General features: G+C 46.6%; 1 long non-coding RNA gene across 1 annotated transcript in view; it reads left to right on the top strand.

Moving 5' to 3' along the window:
- The first annotated feature begins 4152 nt into the window (after positions 1-4152).
- LOC130368386 (uncharacterized) overlaps positions 4153-19252 on the top strand; it is a 36952-nt gene continuing 21852 nt past the window's right edge. The window contains exon 1 of the long non-coding RNA XR_008892445.1: positions 4153-4235. This is a non-coding gene — a long non-coding RNA (uncharacterized LOC130368386). The remainder of the gene's footprint in view (positions 4236-19252) is intronic.

The raw sequence follows: 19252 nt of genomic DNA on the forward strand, positions 1-19252 counted from the left end.
TTCTTACGTGAGCCAGAAAAGTCTACGCTAACTGCAGGATCCAGAAGGAAACTGGTTTCTGGGAAATCCAACAATATTATCGAGGTTTGACATGAAGGGGAAACTAACAACTATGTATGAATATATCAAGTTGCATGATCTATTATACCCAGGATTGTATCTCTGAAGGTATATTCACACTGCGCAGTGAACATTAACATCAGTGGGAATGGGTCTTTCACAGACAATTCTGTTGCTGAAATTGATTGCGCAAAGAAAGAACATGTTCAGTCTTTGCACTGAAGTCCGCGAGCACTGCATAGCCATGAATGGTAACGGTGCATTGCTGCGCGGTCCTACCGCTGAAGTATTTCTGCGGCGGCTGCCAGATGGAGATTCCGCAGTGTGAACAAACCCTAACAAGAGGTGATCCTCTTTGTCTAGAGGAAAGAAGGTTTCTACACCACTATACAGACTGGGGTTCTTTACTGTAAGAGCAGTGAGCAGACTAATGCATCCTGTTACTCTTTTTATCTGACAAAGATATTTAAAATCAAAAGGAAAATTTCTGTGTAAACCGGGTGTTTAGAAAGTGTAAAGGGCATATACGCATTTACAAAAAGTACATTAATATGTCCTTAAACAGTTTTTATTTTTATTTTAAAGGAGACATTTGAATCTTTTACGTAATAGAAATAAATTATTTTTACTTCCCTTAAAAACTGCAAAGTCTGATATATGGTTTGCAAACTGTTTTATATCTTAAGATCTATACTTCCAATACAACAACTAGGATCTGCAATTGCCAAAGCTGCGTTTGGGGGTTAGAGAGGATGGCAAGGATTCTACAAATCCCTGATCAGAGGGCCTAGTACTGGCATTACCGTGTAACCCAACAAGCCCTTGGGATTGTTAGGAAAATACAAATAAAAGTAATGCCTTAAACAAAGTATTGTGTGCCAGTAAATCTGAATCATCGTTCACTCTGATGCATGTTAAATCCAGTTAACGTGAATGACCAATTTAGGTTAAGTAATCCCAGTGACTGAAGTAATAAAACAACATGTCTAAGACAGAAGTGGCCAAACAGGTGAAGTTATTGGTGGACCTGCCTGTAGAATGTGGCTTTCTGACATCCCACACTCTCATAAAACAAATTAAAAATCATATGATATAGTCATAAACCTCAGTCATAACTTATTTCTTTAGATTATGAAACATTATTTTTCTTAAAGTGAAGCAACATCATAACACCACACCAGCCTAGTGATTAAAAATCATCCATGTTTTTTTTTTTTCCATGTTTACTATGTGTTCATTACCATGCACTGAAATTACCTTGCTACGCCAAGGTCATTACGCGCATGCATTGAGAGTATGTAAGAGGACCAGAATTTATCCTTATGGATGTCAACTTCATCCACAAATCTTCCAAAGTGCCCCCGATAAATAGTGCAGATAGAGGGGTACCAATAATCAAGACTGCCAGCAGAATTGCAGAAAACTATGAAATCACTTTCCCCCCTCCCCGTATGACAAATGCAAAATATTGATCTTCAATTGAGCAGGAGAATTAATCAATAACATTTTATCTACCTGCATCACCAGGGGAGCTAAATACACACTGTATTGATACAGCTCTCATTGAAATCAATAAGAGCAATGTACAGTGATCCTTCAACTTACAATGGCCTCAACATACAATAGTTTCAACATACAATGTCTTTTCTGGACCATTGTAAATTGAAACTGTAATGGGACACGGCAGGTGGTGGATCCTCTGGGCCTGTGTGGATGATGACGTGAGCCGTGCCAGGGAGCGGAGTCCAAGGTGCCGCTGGTTTTCACCAGAGCCCGCCGCAAAGTGGGACGGTCTTGCTGTGGCAGGCAGCACCCAGGTCGCTACCCCTGGCACGACTCATCCACACAGGTAGCTGGGAGGTGGCATGGCACAGAAGGAGACTGGCAGGACATGGCAAGATGGCAGTAGGTCAGGGCAGGTAACAGGAGCAGGGGAGGTAAGGTAGCAAGGAACAGGTACACGGTAACAGGGACACAGGACTATCACTATAGCACAAGGTAACCAAAGATCTGGCAGGGAAACAAGGGAGGAGCTGATATTTAAGGACAGAGGACAGATGTAGACACTTGATTAATAGAGCACTGGCCCTTTAAGTGAAAGAGCTCCGGCGCATGCGCCCTAGGAGATGGGGGCACGCACGCTGGGGCTGCGAGCACACGGAAAGGCGGAAGATGAGGGAGGTGAGTGACGGGCTGGGATTCACATGCGGGCGCGTCCCACGATGCGAATCCCAGCCCTGCCGGCAGCGGGGACATAAGCAGAGAGCGACATAAGCAGAGAGCGCTCACGGCCGGCGTGTCCGGCCGGAGCGCAGGTGTTACAGTACACCCCCCCCCTTTGGTCTCCCCTCTTCTTTGGAATTCAGAGAGTTCATCACTACATGAGACCAGGGGGTTTCTGGAATGGGCAAAGGCTGTAAGGAACTTGCAGGCTTCTGTCGTGGAGTCTTCCGTCTTCTAAAGGTGACCAATTGGCAAGGAAGAATGTCCCCAATTCAAGACTTTACGTCTGAGTTTAAGGCACAGAAGATATCACAGGGGGAACAAGAGAGTGATCTTGGCAATATTGTCCCCAAAAAGTGATTTCCAGTCAAGTCAAGTCAAGATCTCCAAGTTGTGGAGAATGACATTGAAGCCGAGGAAGACCAAGAAGAAGCTCCGAAGTACAATGTGGTAACACATAGAACTCAATTTTTTCCTTATGCAAATTTCCTACTTGCATGACGAGGGGTTCCGTGCGAAATTGTGCCTTACAGTTCAGATTTTGTCCATTAATGGAAGAGATGTAAAAGGGCTTAGAAGACGGTGTTTATGGACCTGGGAGGCATCAATGAAGTTACCAGCGGAACCGGAGTCCAAAAGAGCAGAAGCGATGAAAGACGTCTTGGCAGAGGAAAATACTTGAACCGGGGTGGTAAAGTGAGGAAAGGTAATATTAACATCTAGGGAAGCCACTCCTACTTGTCCAAGTTGAAACCGTTCGACGGGACACGGAGGGCGTATAGTACAGTCTTTGAGAAAGTGCTCTGGACTGGCACAATATAGGCACAAATTCTCATTGCATCAACGGGATTTTTCCTGCTGTGTTAAGTGAAAATGGTCCACTTCCATAGCCTCTTCAGCAAGAGGCAATGTAGAGAGTAGGGGTAGATGTTTGAACATGGGGGCCAGACGAGGTAAATGCCATTTTCGGGCAGGTTCTTTTTCCAAAGGAAGTTCCTCCTGCCTCTCGGCAAAACGCACATCAATTCAAGTGGCTAATTGATAAGTTCGCTTAGGTTAGCCTGAGATTCTCGTGCAGCGAGAGCATCCTAGATTCAAGAGGAAAGTCCTTCTTTAAAGGTAGCACACAAGGCCTCGTCGTTCCAAGCAAGTTGAGAGGCAAGAGTGCGGAACTGAACCGCATACTCACCAACGGAGGCGTTCCCTTGGCAGAGGTCCAGTAGAGCCGTCTCGGCAAAGGAGGCTCGTGCGGGTTCTTCAAATGCATTGCGGAATTCTGCAAGGAAGGCTGACAGTTTCATGGAGACCAGATGTCTATGATCCCAGAGAGGAGTATCCCAGGCCAAAGCTTTTCCAGACAGTAGACTGAACACAAACGCCACTTTAGCATGCTCCATCGGGAACAGATTCGCCATGAGTTCAAAATGGATAGAACACTGTGTCATAAAGCCTCTACACAGCTTGGGATCTCTGTCATACTTTGAAGGCAAGGACAAACGAAACTTGGTCTTGGGAGAAGCTGCAGACTCAGGAGGAGGCTCAGGAACAGGTGGCTGCTGTTGTTGCTGCTGAGCGGCAAGAAGCTGTTGATTTGAGAGTTGATTCAGTTGTTGCGCATGACGGACTAACTGCTGCGACTGTTGAACGATGACGGTGGGAAGATCTGAGACATCTGGCAAAGGCACCCCAGCGTGATCTTACTGTAACTGGACACGGCAGGTGGTGGATCCTCTGGGCCTGTGTGGATGATGACGTGAGCCGTGCCAGGCAGCAGAGTCTAAGGTGCCGCTGGTTTTCACCAGGGCCCGTCGCAAAGCGAGATGTGTCTTGATGCAGCAGGCGGCACCCAGGTTGCAACCCATGGCACGACTCGTCCACACAGGTAGCTGGGAGGTGGCGTGGCACAGAAGGAGACTGGCAGGACGTGGCAAGATGGCAGTATGTCGGGGCAGGTAACACAGGTGCAGGGGAGGTAAAGTAGCAAGGAACAGGTACACGGTAACAGGGACACAGAACTTTCACTATGGCACAAGGTAACCAAAGATCCAACAGGGAAACAAGGGAGGAGCTGATATTTAAGGACAGGTGTAGACAGTTGATCAATAGAGCACTGGCCCTTTAAGTGAAAGAGCTCCGGCATGTGCGCCCTAGGAGGTGGGAGCATGTTCGCCGGGGCTGCGAGCACACAGAGAGGCGGAAGATTAGGGAGGTCGCGCGATGCGAATCCCAGCCCTGCCGCCAGCGGGGACATATCCGGCGTATCTGGCCAAAGCGCAGGTGTTACACGAACCAGACTTAACATACAGTTCTATGGACAGGTCAGATCTGAGAAACATGTAAATAGATGGAAGGACTGACGAATCAGAATGGGCATTTTACTGGTAAAACCCCTGTATTACTTAAGTGCATGCACTGACTGGCTGTCTGTAAGTGCCTCCCTACAGTACAGGGAGGTACTACATGTTCTGTACTACTCTTTACCTGTGCCAGGGTTAGCTGCTCTTTTGGACACCAGGTAAAGGCGGCTCCATTTTACTTTTTTTAGGACATTGTGTGTACTGTACAGGACCCTGAAGAAGCTCCTCTCCTCTACATAGACAGTGATTTGCAGCTTCCAGCAGCTCTTTCTTATTTTTATATGTATGAACTGGCTTTATCTGTATTAGTTATCTACTTATTTTTCTTTAATCCTCACTTTTCCTATTTTTGGATGACATTTTGGTGCTTCAAAACCAATTACCAGGTTTCCATAGTTATGGTCTCAACATACAATGGTTAAAACATACAATGGTCGTCCTGGAACCGATTAATATTGTAACTTTGTAAATGCATCTGCCGAAGCTTCACTTCTGATGCCTGAGGAGGAGACATGAGTTGTGATGAAAGCTTGCCATTTAATATTGTTTTATTTTTTTTAGCCTTTGGAAGATATCATATATTCAGGATTGCTAGTTTGTTTCCTACTGATAGCAATGTGTAATGTCCGTTTATTTGTTCATGTATTTTTCTGTTAAGGTGTGTATTCACACACTATGATGTTCTGAGCAGTCTGCTATTCTCCCTGGATTGGGAATGGTTAATGCTCTGAACCAATGAGAACCCGGGTGGTGTTATTTTAACCAGAGGTCTCCTGCATTTGGGGTTTGGCATTTGTGCAATACACTTTCATGTCTACGTGAGCATGCACCTTGTATTTATCTTGTGATATTATCTGAGTTTTAGCCATGGTTAAATAGTCTTGTTTATCACATATTTTAATCTGTGTTATATCTGTCGGTTGTTAGGATAATGTATGTCTGTTCTGCTTAGTCTGTGTTCACACTGTGTTAGTCTTGCTTAGTACCTGTGCTCTGTATGTAATAATTCCTGTTTGGTATCCTGGAGTCTATTCAGACTCATAAGGTTCTGGTCTAGTGTTTTGTGTTTTATATTTCTGTTTCCTACTAGGTCAGCATCCTGATCAGACAGTAATAGTGTGCCCGCTGGCTAGTAGTCTATTTGGCTTTATTATGCTGTCTACTCCTTTATTATAGTGGGTGTCCAGTTTGTTTCTGTTCTGTGTCCCAGTGTGAACAGTGTTCTATGTTCCTGATCAGTTTAGTGTTTTTTATTCAGTTCTTCCGTCAATCCCCTGCATCTCCTAGATTCTGCTGTATACCTGTTCCATACCTAGTATTATTCATTTTATCATGTCTGACATTTAGTTGGATTCTGGTTTATGAACTTTTTGTTAATACATAATATTCTGCCCTGTTTGTATAATTATATTAAGTCTGGTTATTGGTAGTTATTCCGTTTCTGGCCTGTGACCGACTATTTATATTATCTTTTGTTTTACTCCCACTTCACTTTGGCTCAGGTAGGGACCGGCTCCAAGTTGTTGATCCACTATTTAGGGTGGATGGGCAAGTAGGCAGGGAGAGTGTTTTTAGGGTCAGTTTAGGGCTCACTCTCCCTGCCCCGCCCCCCCCCCCCCAGTCAGTCATAACACAATGGACATAAATAAATGCACATTGTCGAGATCATGAAACAGATTACAACTTTCACCCTGCACCACAACAGCACGGGGGAATCTGACAGGACGCCAGCATCTATTATTGGACCTGAGAAGTGTGAGCGCCAAAATGCGTTGTCCACTTTCTCGAATAAATCTATATGTACAACTTTGGTGGCCTAGCATTCTTGTGTATACCTAGCTTCCTTCCTATAACTCCACGTGCACCCCAGGTATGCAAACAGGGTGCTTGAGCTGCAGGCAGCAAATGTACAGCAAAAGACATACTCTCGATAGGGTTGTGCCTTTCATACAGAGCAGCAGTACTCAACTGGAGTCCAGACATTTATATCTATCAGTGTCTTTAAGACACCGATACAAATGAATAGCTGAGCACCACCGGAGCAAGGGAACACCCTGCAGGCGGCGTGATTAGTGCTGCCTGCATCATCTGCTCTGGCCAGGCCTGACAAGAAGTGGCCAGAGCAGCCAAGCATCGTGGGACCTGGCACAGAAAAGCAGTGTTAGGACAGGTAAGTATGCGGGGCCAGGCCATCCGCAGTGAGGGGAGATGAATGCTGTGGGGGTGGGGACATGAATGTTGCAGAGGTCTTGGGGTGGGAGATGAATGCTGCAGGGGTCGTGGAGTGGGGAGATGAATGCTGCAGGGGTCCTGCCGTGGTGGTGGGGAGATAAATGCTGCAGGGGTCTTGGGGTGGTGGTGGGGAGATAAATGCTGCAGGGGTCTTGTGGTGGGAGTGGGGAGATGAATGCTGCAGGGGTCTTGAGGTGGGGGAGATGAATGCTGCAGGGATCTTGGTGTGGGGGGGATGAATACTGCAGGGGTCTTGGGGGGGAAGGGGAGATGAATGCTGCAGGGGTCTTTGGGTGGGGAGAGATGAATGCTGCAGGGGTCTTGGGGTGGGGGGGTTGATGAATGCTGCAGGGGTCTTGGGGTGGAGGGAAGATGAATGATGCAGGGGTCTTGGGGTAGGGGGAAGATGAATGATGCAGGGGTCTGGTCTTGGGGGGGATGAATGATGCAGGGGTCTGGTCTTGGGGGGGAGATGAATGATGCAAGGGTCTTGGGGGGGAGAATATGAATGATGCAGGGATCTTGGGGGGAAGATTAATGCTGCAGGGGTCTTGGGGTGGGGAGATGAATGCTGCAAGGGTCGTGGGGTGGGGAGATGAATGCTGCAGGGGTCCTGGGGTGGCGGTGGGGAGATGAATGCTGCAGGGGTCTTGGGGTGGGAGTGGGGAGATGAATGCTGCAGGGGTCTTGAGGTGGGGGGAGATGAATGCTGCAGGGCTCTTGGTGTGGGGGTAGGTGAATGCTGCAGGGGTCTTGGGGGGGGAGGGGAGATGAATGCTGCAGGGGTCTTGGGGTGGGGGTAATGAATTCTGCAGGGGTCTTGGGGTGAGTGGGGGGAGATGAATGCTGTAGGGGTCTTGGGGTGGGGGGCGATGAATGCTAAAGGGGTCTTGGGGTGGAGGGAAGATGAATGATGCAGGGGTCTTGATGTAGGGGGGAAGATGAATGATACAGGGGTCTGGTCTTGGGGGGATGAATAATGCAAGGGTCTGGTCTTGGGGGGAGATTAATTATGCAGGGGTCTTGGGGGGAGAAGATGAATGATGCAGGGGTCTTGGGGGGAGAAGATGAATGATGCAGGGATCTTGGGGGGAAGATGAATGATGCAGGGGTCTTGGGGGGCAGATGAATGATTTTGGGGTGATGGTGGGGAGATAAATGCTGCAGGGGTCTTGTGGTGGGAGTGGGGAGATGAATGCTGCAGGGGTCTTGAGGTGGGGGGAGATGAATGCTGCAGGGATCTTGAGGTGGGGTAGGTGAATGCTGCAGGGGTCTTGGGGTGGGGGAGATGAATGCTGCAGGGGTCTTGGGGTGGGGGAGATGAATGCTGCAGGGGTCTTGGGGTGAGTGGGGGGAGATGAATGCTGTAGGGGTCTTGGAGTGGGGGGGATGAATGCTACAGGGGTCTTGGGGTGGAGGGAAGATGAATGATGCAGGGGTCTTGGGGTAGGGGGGGAAGATGAATGATGCACGGGTCTGGTCTTGGGGGGGATGAATGATGCAGGGGTCTGGTCTTGGGGGGAGATTAATTATGCAGGGGTCTTGGGGGGAGAAGATGAATGATGCAGGGATCTTGGGGGGAAGATGAATGATGCAGGGGTCTTGGGGGGGCAGATGAATGATTTTGGGGTGATGGTGGGGAGATAAATGCTGCAGGGGTCTTGTGGTGGGAGTGGGGAGATGAATGCTGCAGGGGTCTTGAGGTGGGGGAGATGAATGCTGCAGGGATCTTGGTGTGGGGGGGATGAATACTGCAGGGGTCTTGGGGGGGAAGGGGAGATGAATGCTGCAAGGGTCGTGGGGTGGGGAGATAAATGCTGCGGGGGTCCTGGGGTGGCGGTGGGGAGATGAATGCTGCAGGGGTCTTGGGGTGGTAGTGGGGAGATGAATGCTGCAGGGGTCTTGGGGTGGGAGTGGGGAGATGAATGCTCCAGGGGTCTTGAGGTGGGGGGGAGATGAATGCTGCAGGGCTCTTGGTGTGGGGGGAGATGAATGCTGCAGGGGTCTTGGGGTGAGTGGGGGGAGATGAATGCTGCAGGGGTCTTGGGGTGGGGGGCGATGAATGCTACAGGGGTCTTGGGGTGGAGGGAAGATGAATGATGCAGGGATCTTGGGGTAGGGGGGAAGATGAATGATGCAGGGGTCTGGTCTTGGGGGGGATGAATGATGCAGGGGTCTGGTCTTGGGGGGAGATTAATTATGCAGGGGTCTTGGGGGAGAAGATGAATGATGCAGGGATCTTGGGGGGAAGATGAATGATGCAGGGGTCTTGGGGGAGCAGATGAATGATGTAGGGGTCTTGGGGGAGGAAGATTAATGATGCAGGGGTCTTGGGGGGGGGGGGGAAGATGAATGATGCAAGGGTCTTGTCTTGGGGGGAGTGTAAAGACCCTTGCAAGGGTCTTGTCTTGGGGGGGAAGATTAATGATGCAGGGTTCTTGGAGGGGAAAATTTATGTTGCAGGGGTCTTGTCAGGGTCTTGTCTTGGGGGGGGAATGTAAAGATGAATGATGCAGGGGTCTTGGGGGGGGAGATGAATGATGCGTGTGGGGGCAGAAGGGGACAGAGGGGTCTGGGGGGACAGAAAAGTTTAAAGATAAATGGGGGGAGTACAGGGGTAGGATTCTGACAAACAGGAAACAGTGTCTGGCAGTATTATTTTTAGGGGTCATGATGTCTGGCAGGGTTCTAATGATTATTGTTGTCATATAGAGGATGAGGATCTGCTAACAAAGTGACCAATGCAGAGGAAGAAGGAGCTGAAATAAGACAAAGACTAGAGGAAGAAAAAAAGAAAATACAACAGAGTAGACGTCTCCTGTGAGTCATTATACAATTGTGTATTCTCCTGACTGTCCCATCAGAGCTGTAGTCACTTGTAATTTCTGCAGTGATGATGGGTGACACTGTATCCCAATCTGTGGTTGTCCAACTGTTACAAAACTACAAATCCCATAATGCCTGAAGCTTTGCAACAGATGGAGCACCACTTAAACCGAAGTCATTTTAATGTATGCAGCTCATTTTATTTTAATGGGTGTCTGACTGCTGTGACTCCCCGCCGTAAAAAAAAAAACATTTTTAAATGGTCTGCATAGTCTAATATCCCTGGGCCTATTTTTGCTCCCAGTCCAGCCCTGGAAGTAAATGTATTACAGGTATTTCCCAACCTTTAACTCTACAGTTGTTTCACAACTACAGCTCCCATCATACTCTTCTGTCTGCATGATGTGAGTTGTAGTTTTGCAACAGCTGGAGCGTTCATATGGGGGGCAGGCATAGTGGCATTGTTTATATGGGAGGTGAGGGAAGGCATTGTAGCATAGTTCATATAGGGGGCAGGCTTGAATGGCAGTATTATACTCAGAAACAGGATGTATGGCAGTATTATATCAGAGGCATGGTGTTTGATAGCATTATATTTAGGTACACAGCATGTGGTAGTATTATATTCAGTGGCACAGTGTGTGGCAGTTGGAGAATGTGGCAGCACCTATTTCTCGCATTGGCACTGCAGCCGCTAGATGTGAACCAGGTATTAGCGTTTAGCTCGGACTTTCACCGCATGTCAGACCTGGATAAGCGGCCCCCTACTAAAAATAGTTGAGTACCCCTGATATAGAGCAACCAAATAGGTCAATATAGCACTATTGGTGTGGTGGGGGGGTCAGCATCATCTTGCAACACTACATCAGGGAGCGCCCTGGTGTTTTGTCATTTTCCTCCCTTTCCAACTTTCACCCTTGAAAATGCAATGAGCAAGCTCATTGATATGGCCACAGAGGTGTACCATAAGTGTACCATAGTGTAAAACCTGTTAGGCCTCCTTTACATATACACGTTGTCTGGCATCATATCTCTCCGGCGCTGTAGAAAATGTGCTGGAGGGAAACTGATGCTAGAACTGATCCCATTCATTTGAATGAGACAGCTCACATTCATCCGGCATCTCAGTTCGGATGCCGGATGATTGGACTCACCGGACCGGCACCAGACAGGGGAACGTATCTTGCATGCATGTTGTCATCAGTTTTGGCATCAATTGTGTCAAGATTTAGGCTGGGATTACATATACCGGACATATGTAATCCTAGCCTTACAGGGTCCTGCAACTATCAAGTATCATTTATCATATTAATTTCCTCATACCAGAAATAGGGGCCTTCTGTGCCCCAATTCCAAAAGGGCCCATGTATAACTACACCCTCTGCACCCCCTGTAGTTAAAGGGGTACTCCGCTCTCAGTTTTTGGAACAAACTGTTCCAAACGCTGGAGCCGGCACTGGGCGCTCGTGATGTCATAGCACCCCCCCCCCACCATGACGTCACACCCCGCTCCCTCAATGAAAGTCACGCCCCCTCCCATAGACTTGCATTGAGGGGGTGGGACTATGACATCACGAGCTCCCGGCTCCAGCGTTCGGAACAGTTTGTTCCAAACTCTAAGCAGCAGAGTACCCTTTAAGCCCCAGTACCGGGTAAAGCTTATTTCCTTTGCACTACTTTGTACATCTCCCCTAGGGTCTCCGAATGACTTTGTCCTCTAACACTCAGGGAACAGGCCGGGAAGCTGGAGCATTTCATCTTTAAGGCATGCTTCCATGCTGACAATTTGGAAAAATGTGACAGAAAAGCCTTTGAAGTGAACAAAGTATATAAAAAATGTAGAACCAGGCTCTTTTAATAGCATTTTTATATGTGTTCTGTTGGGATTTAACTCATTTTTGGAACCAAAATCAGAACTTCACATCAATATTCGATCCTCCGTGACTGTAGGAATAAATAGCCTGCACGTAGGGGATATCTCCAAAAGTAGATGTGTCATCCATGCACGCAACCAAGTAGACATTTCAGGGGAGATTTATCAAAAACTGTGCAAAGGAACAGTTGCCCATAGCAACCAATCAGATTGTTCCTTTCATTTTGCAGAGGCCTTGTTAAAAATGAAAGAAGTGATCTGATTGGTTGCTATGGGCAACTTTTACTCTTGACAGGTTTTGAAAAATCTCCCTCTTCATGTTTCCATGCCATTGAGGATGAGCTGACGGCTGCAGACAACAACCTGTTTTTTTTATGTGAATTGGTCATCATATTTGTTCCCCATTGCTATTGTTTTTGGTACCCCTTGTCCTTGGATCACTATATTAATAGGCTGGTGCAGTCTAGCAGCAGACAGTGTTTGGTTTGTTCTGTTTGTTTTGCTTATGGCAGTATTGGACCGGATACAGAAGGAAAATTCCGTCTTGGAATTCCATCCCACTATTATCCTGCAATCACTTACGGCGCATGAATTGTGTTCAGATGGGCTCCGCTCTGTCAAGTAAAGGAGCAGAGATGGTTTAGAGCAGTGGTCTTCAACCTGCGGACCTCCAGATGTTGCAAAACTACAACTCCCAGCATGCCCGGACAACCGTTGGCTGTCCGGGCATGCTGGGAGTTGTAGTTTTGCAACATCTGGAGGTCCGCAGGTTGAAGACCACTGGTTTAGAGGATATGTGGCTGTGTCATGTTAGTACACAATGTGCTTGGCAAGCTGTTTATCTGTGTGAAGATGTATTCTTGCTTGCATAACGCTGGCTATTTAAGGAACATTTAGCAACCCTTTGTTTTCATTTCTAATAGTAAATATTTGATGTAAAAATGGAACATGATTAATGAGGGGACCGCAAATGATCTGAGACGGCCAGCATGACCCCTATCTCCCCCATCCATTAGAAAGATTAAGTTTAAGATGAACTCAATGGCCTGTCTCTACCTATGGAGGTAGTTTAGCATAGTTAAAGGGGTACTCCGGTGAAAAACTTTTTTTTTTTTTTTTTTAATCAACTGGTGCCAGAAAGTTAAACAGATTTGTAAATTACTTCTATTAAAAAATCTCAATCCTTCCTGTACTTATTAGCTGCTGAATGCTATAGTGGAAATTATTTTCCGTTTGAAACACAGAGCTCTCTGCTGACATCTCTGTCCATTTTAGAAACTGTCCAGGGTAAACATATGCTGTTCTGGACAGTTCCTAAAATGGACAGAGATGTCAGCAGAGAGCACTGTGCTCATGATGTCAGCAGACAGCTCTGTGTTTCAAAAAGAAAATAATTTCCGCTGTAGTATTCAGCAGCTAATAAGTACAGGAAGGCTTAAGATTTTTTAATAGAAGTAATTTACAAATCTGTTTAACTTTCTGACACCAGTTGATTTAAAAAAAAAGTAGTACTCCTTTAAGAAGTTGGATTCCTATAGCTTCTATTATGGAAAACAGCTACTATGAAAGTTATTACCAGCATGAGAACTGTCTTTACAAACCCAAATTGCTATTTTGTATTTGGTATGAATAAGTGTTTAAATTATAGTCGAATATGAAGAATGCCCTGAACCCAGGGACGTGCACACATAGGGTTCAAAGGGGGCTTGAGCCCCTGCCCTTTTTCGCCCATGCCCCTTTAATGCCCTTTTTTTATTTTTGCAAAACTGCACCACTGTAGACAATCAATATTATATTATATTTAGGGTACAGTGTGTGGCAGTATTATATTCAGGGTACAGTCTGGGGCAGGATTATATTTAGTGGGTACAGGGGCGGACACAGACAGCAGAGGGCCCCTGTGCAAAGAATGTGCCTGCCCCCCCCCCCCCCAGCACTGTGCCCCCTCATGTACCTAGACCCCACCGGAGTGCCTCCACTTGCCTTGTCCCCACCACGCGTGTAGTGTCGCCACTTGCCTTGTCCACCACAGGTGGATGGAACGGCTCCTGAGGTGGGCTCCGGGTGGCCCCTGTCCCTCTCAGTGTGCGGCCCAGGCCCGGTGAGTACTCCCCCGGGTCAGCCTGACCTGTATCTAGCTGGGAGGCAGAGGGCAGTGCTCCCCTTTACACTCGCACCCCTGGACTTAGCACGACACCCCTTGGCACCCCCTGGTTCCTTGGCTCCTTAGTGATAGAAGTGACTTACAGGCAGGGCCAGACTGGGACCAAAAATAGGCCCAGGCATTTTAAAATAAACAGCCCATTTTTATGGTGGGGGTCTGACTCATGGGACCCCCACCAATCACCTTGGTTCAAGTGGCTCCCCAGATGTTGGAAAGCTGCAACTCCCATCATGTCTGAATTGACTACAGCTGATGGGACAGTCAGGAGACTACAGAATGATATCAGTGACTACAGCTGTGATGGGACAGTTAGGAAAATACACAATGATATCATTGACCTGAGTGACGTCTTCTCTGTTGTCTTTACTTTTCTTCTTCATCTGGTCCAGACACCAGGATTTCTCCCATCTTCTCTGCAGAGTCTGACACCTGGACATCATTGGTTCCTTAATTTGTCAGTAGATCCTCATCCTCTGTAGTGTTGAGCGGCATAGGCCATATTCGAATTCGCGAATATTCGCGAATATATGGATGAATATTCGTCATATATTCGCGAATATTCGCATATTCGTAATATTCTCATTTTATTTTGGCATATGCGAATATTCACGCATGTGAAAATTCACGTATGCGAAAATTTACATATACAAAAATTAACATAAACAAAAAGTCGCATATGCGAAAATTAGCATATGCTAATTTTCGCATATGCGAAATTCGCACACCAGTCTCACACAGTAGTATTAGAGCCTTCTTTACACCACACAAGCTGGAAGCAGAGAGGGCTGATCACTGTGATGTGTACTGTGAAAAAAAAAAAAAAAAAAAACGAATATTCGTAATTACGAATATATAGCGCTATATTCGCGAATATTCGCGAATTCGCAAATATGCGATATTTGCAAATAAAATTCGTATTGCGAATATTCGCGAGCAACACTAATCCTCTGTATGATGACAATAATCATTATAACCTTGCCAAATACTGTACCCCCTGAATATAATACTGCCAACCACTGTACTCCATGAATATAATACTGCCAACCACTGTACCCCTGAAGATAATACTGCCAACCACTGTACTCCATGAATATAATACTGCCAAACACTGTACTCCATGAATATAATACTGCCAAATACTATACCACTGAATATAATACTGCCAACCAATGTATCCCTGAATGTAATACTGCAAAATACTGTACCCCTGAATATAATACTGCCAACCAATGTACCCCTGAATGTAATACTGCCAAATACTATAGCACTGAATATAATACTGCCAACCAATGTACCCCTGAATGTAATACTGCCAAATACTGTACCCCTGAATATAATACTGCCAACCAATGTACCCCTGAATGTAATACTGCCAAATACTATAGCACTGAATATAATACTGCCAACCAATGTACCCCTGAATGTAATACTGCCAAATACTGTACCCCTGAATATAATACTGCCAACCAATGTACCCCTGAATGTAATACTGCCAAATACTGTACCCCTGAATATAATACTGCCAACCACTGTACTCCATTAATATAATACTGCCAACCACTGTACTCCATGAATATAATACTGCCAAATACTGTACCAACCACTGAATCACCCCATACACCCCACGCACTCCATCCTCAGTCTCCTCATCACCCCATACACCTCACGCAACCCATCCTCAGACTCCTCATCACCCCCATACACCCCACGCACCCCATCCTCAGTCTCATCACCCCATACACCCCACACAACCCATCCTCAGTCTCCTCATCACCCCCATACACCCCACGCACCCCATCCTTGGTCTCCTCATCACCCCATGCACTCCTTCCTCAGTCTCCTCATCACCCCCATATACCCCATCCTCAGTCTCCTCATCACCCCATACACCCCACACACCCCATCCTCAGTCTCATCACCCCCCCCATACACCCCATGCACCCCATCTTCAGTCTCATCACTCCATACACTCCACACAACCCACCCTCGGTCTCCTCATCACCCCATACACCCCATCCTCAGTCTCCTCATCACCCTATACACCCCACACACCCCATCTTCAGTCTCCTCATCACCCCATACACCCCATCCTCAGTCTCCTCATCACCCCATGCACTCCATCCTCAGTCTCCTCATCACCCCATGCACTCCATCCTCAGTCTCCTCATCACCCCATGCACTCCATCCTCAGTCTCCTCATCACCCCATGAACTCCATCCTCAGTCTCCTCATCACCCCATGCACTCCATCCTCAGTCTCCTCATCACCCCATGCACTCCATCCTCAGTCTCCTCATCACCCCATGCACTCCATCCTCAGTCTCCTCATCACCCCATGCACTCCATCCTCAGTCTCCTCATCACCCCATGAACTCCATCCTCAGTCTCCTAATCACCCTATACACCCCATGCACTCCATCCTCAGTCTCCTCATCACCCCACACACTCCATCCTCAGTCTCCTCATCACCCCATGCACCCCATCCTCAGTCTCCTCATCACCCCATGCACTCCATCCTCAGTCTCCTTATCACCCCATGCACTCCATCCTCAGTCTCCTCATCACCCCATGCACTCCATCCTCAGTCTCCTCATCACCCCATGCACTCCATCCTCAGTCTCCTCATCACCCCATACACCCCACGCACCTCATCCCATCAGCCCCTGGCCTGTCAGTCTCGCCCGGCCGGTTTAAAGGTAAATTACTGCTGTCAGCGGCAGGTCCGGGACCTGTTGCTGCAGCATATAGTATGAAGTACTGGCAGGGGGCCCTGCAGGGGCCCAGACTGTGAGGCCCAGGCTGTGATCTGGGCCACTAGGTGGGCCCCCTAACACGCTGGGCCCCTGTGCAGCCGAACTGGCTGAACAGGTGATATGTCCGCCCCTGAGTGGGTACAGTGTATGGCAGTATTATATTCAGGGTACAGTGTGTGGCAGTATTATATTCAGGGTACAGTGTATAGCAGTATTATATTTAGGGTACAGTGTGGCAGTATAATATTTAGGGTACAGTGTCTGGCAGTATTATATTCAGGGTACAGTGTGTGACAGTATTATATTCAGGGTACAGTGTGGGGCAGTATTATATTTAGGGTACAGTGTGGGACGGTATTATATTTAGGGTACAGTGTGTGGCAGTATTATATTTAGGGTACAGTGTGGGGCAGTATTATATTCAAGGTACAGTGTGCGGCAGGATTATATTCAGGGTACAGTGTGTGGCAGTATTATATTTAGGGTACAGTGTGTGGCAGTATTATATTCAGGGTACAGTCTGGGGCAGGATTATATTTAGTGGGTACAGTGTATGGCAGTATTATATTCAGGGTACAGTGTGTGGCAGTATTATATTTAGGGTACAGTGTGTGGCAGGATTATATTCAGGGTACAGTGTATAGCAGTATTATATTTAGGGTACAGTGTGGCAGTATTATATTTAGGGTACAGTGTCTGGCAGGATTATAATGATTATTGTCTTCATACAGAGGATGAGGATCTAGTGATAAAGTGAGGAGCCTATGATGTGCAGGCGTCAGACTCTGCAGAGAAAATGGAGCTGGAAGAAGACCTGGCCTCTGGACTGTATGAGGAAGAAAAGGAAAGACAACAGAGAAGATGTCACTAAGGTCACTGATATGACTGTGTATTCTCCTGACTGTCCCATCAGAGCTGTAGTCACTTGTCAGTCCTGCAGTGATGATGGGTAAAACTATGTCCAATCTGTGACTCTTCAGCTGTTACAAAACTACAACTCCCACATTCCTGGGCTCTCCAGACATAATGGGAGTTTTAGCTTTCCAACAGCTGGAGAGCCACTTGAACCAAGGTGATCGGTGGGGGTCCCAGCAGTCTGACCTCCACCAAAAAAAATGGGCAGCTTATTCTAAAATGCCAGGCCTATTTTTGGTCCCAATCTGGCCTTTGCCTAGGGGGGTTTTAGGGAGCCCTGAGGCAATTTTTTGCCTCAGGGCCCTGTGGTTTCTAGCTATGCCCCTGCTGGTGCTTCTGAGTTCTGGGGGGTCTGATTGGGACCTTCATGGGTTGATGCTATCTTGATGGCCAGAGGTCCCTTACCTCGGGAATTGTGGTGTGTTAATATAAGTAAGGTTTTTATAGTGCCATTTTTTTTTATTTGAGCCCCTGCCCTCCAGAATGTCTGTGCACGTCCCTGCCTGAACCTTTTCCTTTTTTAGTAAACCACTAACATAGAGAACACAAGGTGGTCATTGGTTAATGTATAAGCATTTACAGCAGTGGTCTCCAAACTGTGAGCCGCTGTCCAGGCATGCTGGGAGTTGGAGTTTGGCAACATCTGGAGGTTTACAGTTTGGAGACCACTGCTCTAGTGCAATGTAAGTCCATGGGTTTTCAATCTGTTGTTCTCCCGCCTTTGCAAAACTATCCACATGTCCTGATAGTTGGAGACCACAATGCTACAAAAGACAAATTTAGGGTATGTTCACACATGCGTATTTTCTGCTGCAGATTTGCTTCAACAGATTTTGCTGCCCCTTTGACTTCAATGAGTAGCAAAATCTGCTACAGCAAATCTGCTGGAAATACGCATGTGTGAACATACCCTGAAACCTTGTTCGACTCCTTAAAGGAGTACTCCGGTGGAAAACTTTTTTTTTTTTTTTAAATAAACTGGTGCCAGAAAGTTAAACAAATTTGTAAATTGATTCTATTAAAAAATCTTAATCCTTTTAGTACTTTTTAGCAGCTGTATGCTACAGAGGAAATTCTTTACTTTTTGAATTCCTTTTTTGTGTTGTCCACAGTGCTCTCTGCTGACACCTCTGTCCGTGTCAGGAACTGTCCAGAGTAGCATATGTTTGCTATGGGGATTTGGACAATTCCTGATACGGGCATCAGGTGCACTGTGGACAACACAAAAAAAAAATAAATAAATAAAAAAAAATAAAGATTTTCCTCTGTAGCAAACAACTGCTAAAAAGTACTGAAAGGATTAGTTTTTTTTTAATAGAAGTAATTTACAAATCTGTTTAACTTTCTGGCACCAGTTCATTTAAAAAAAAGTTTTCCACCGGAGTACCCCTTTAACTTCATATAAATATTTTCTTTTGCTGTGAAATACCTTGTACCCTGTTGTGAAGAATCTTACAGAAGATCACTAGAGATGAGCGAACTTACAGTAAATTTGATTCGTCACAAACGTCTCGGCTCGGCAGTTGATGACTTATCCTGCATAAATTAGTTCAGCCTTCAGGTGCTCCGGTGGGCTGGAAAAGGTGGATACATTCCTAGGAAAGAGTCTACTAGGACTGTATCCACCATTTCCAGCCCACCCGATCACCTGAAAGCTGAACTAATTTATGCAGGAAAAGTCATCAACTGCCGAGCCGAGAAGTTCGTGACGAATCGAATTTACTGTAAGTTCGCTCATCTCTAAAGATCACCATAGATCTCCTGCATCCATCTTTAAAGGGGTACTCCAGTTTCATATCAACTGGTGCCAGAAAGTTCCACAGATTTGTGAATTACTTCTATTTAAACAC

Source organism: Hyla sarda, chromosome 4 (genome assembly GCF_029499605.1).
Source record: "Hyla sarda isolate aHylSar1 chromosome 4, aHylSar1.hap1, whole genome shotgun sequence".
NCBI classification, from domain to species: Eukaryota; Metazoa; Chordata; class Amphibia; order Anura; family Hylidae; genus Hyla; species Hyla sarda.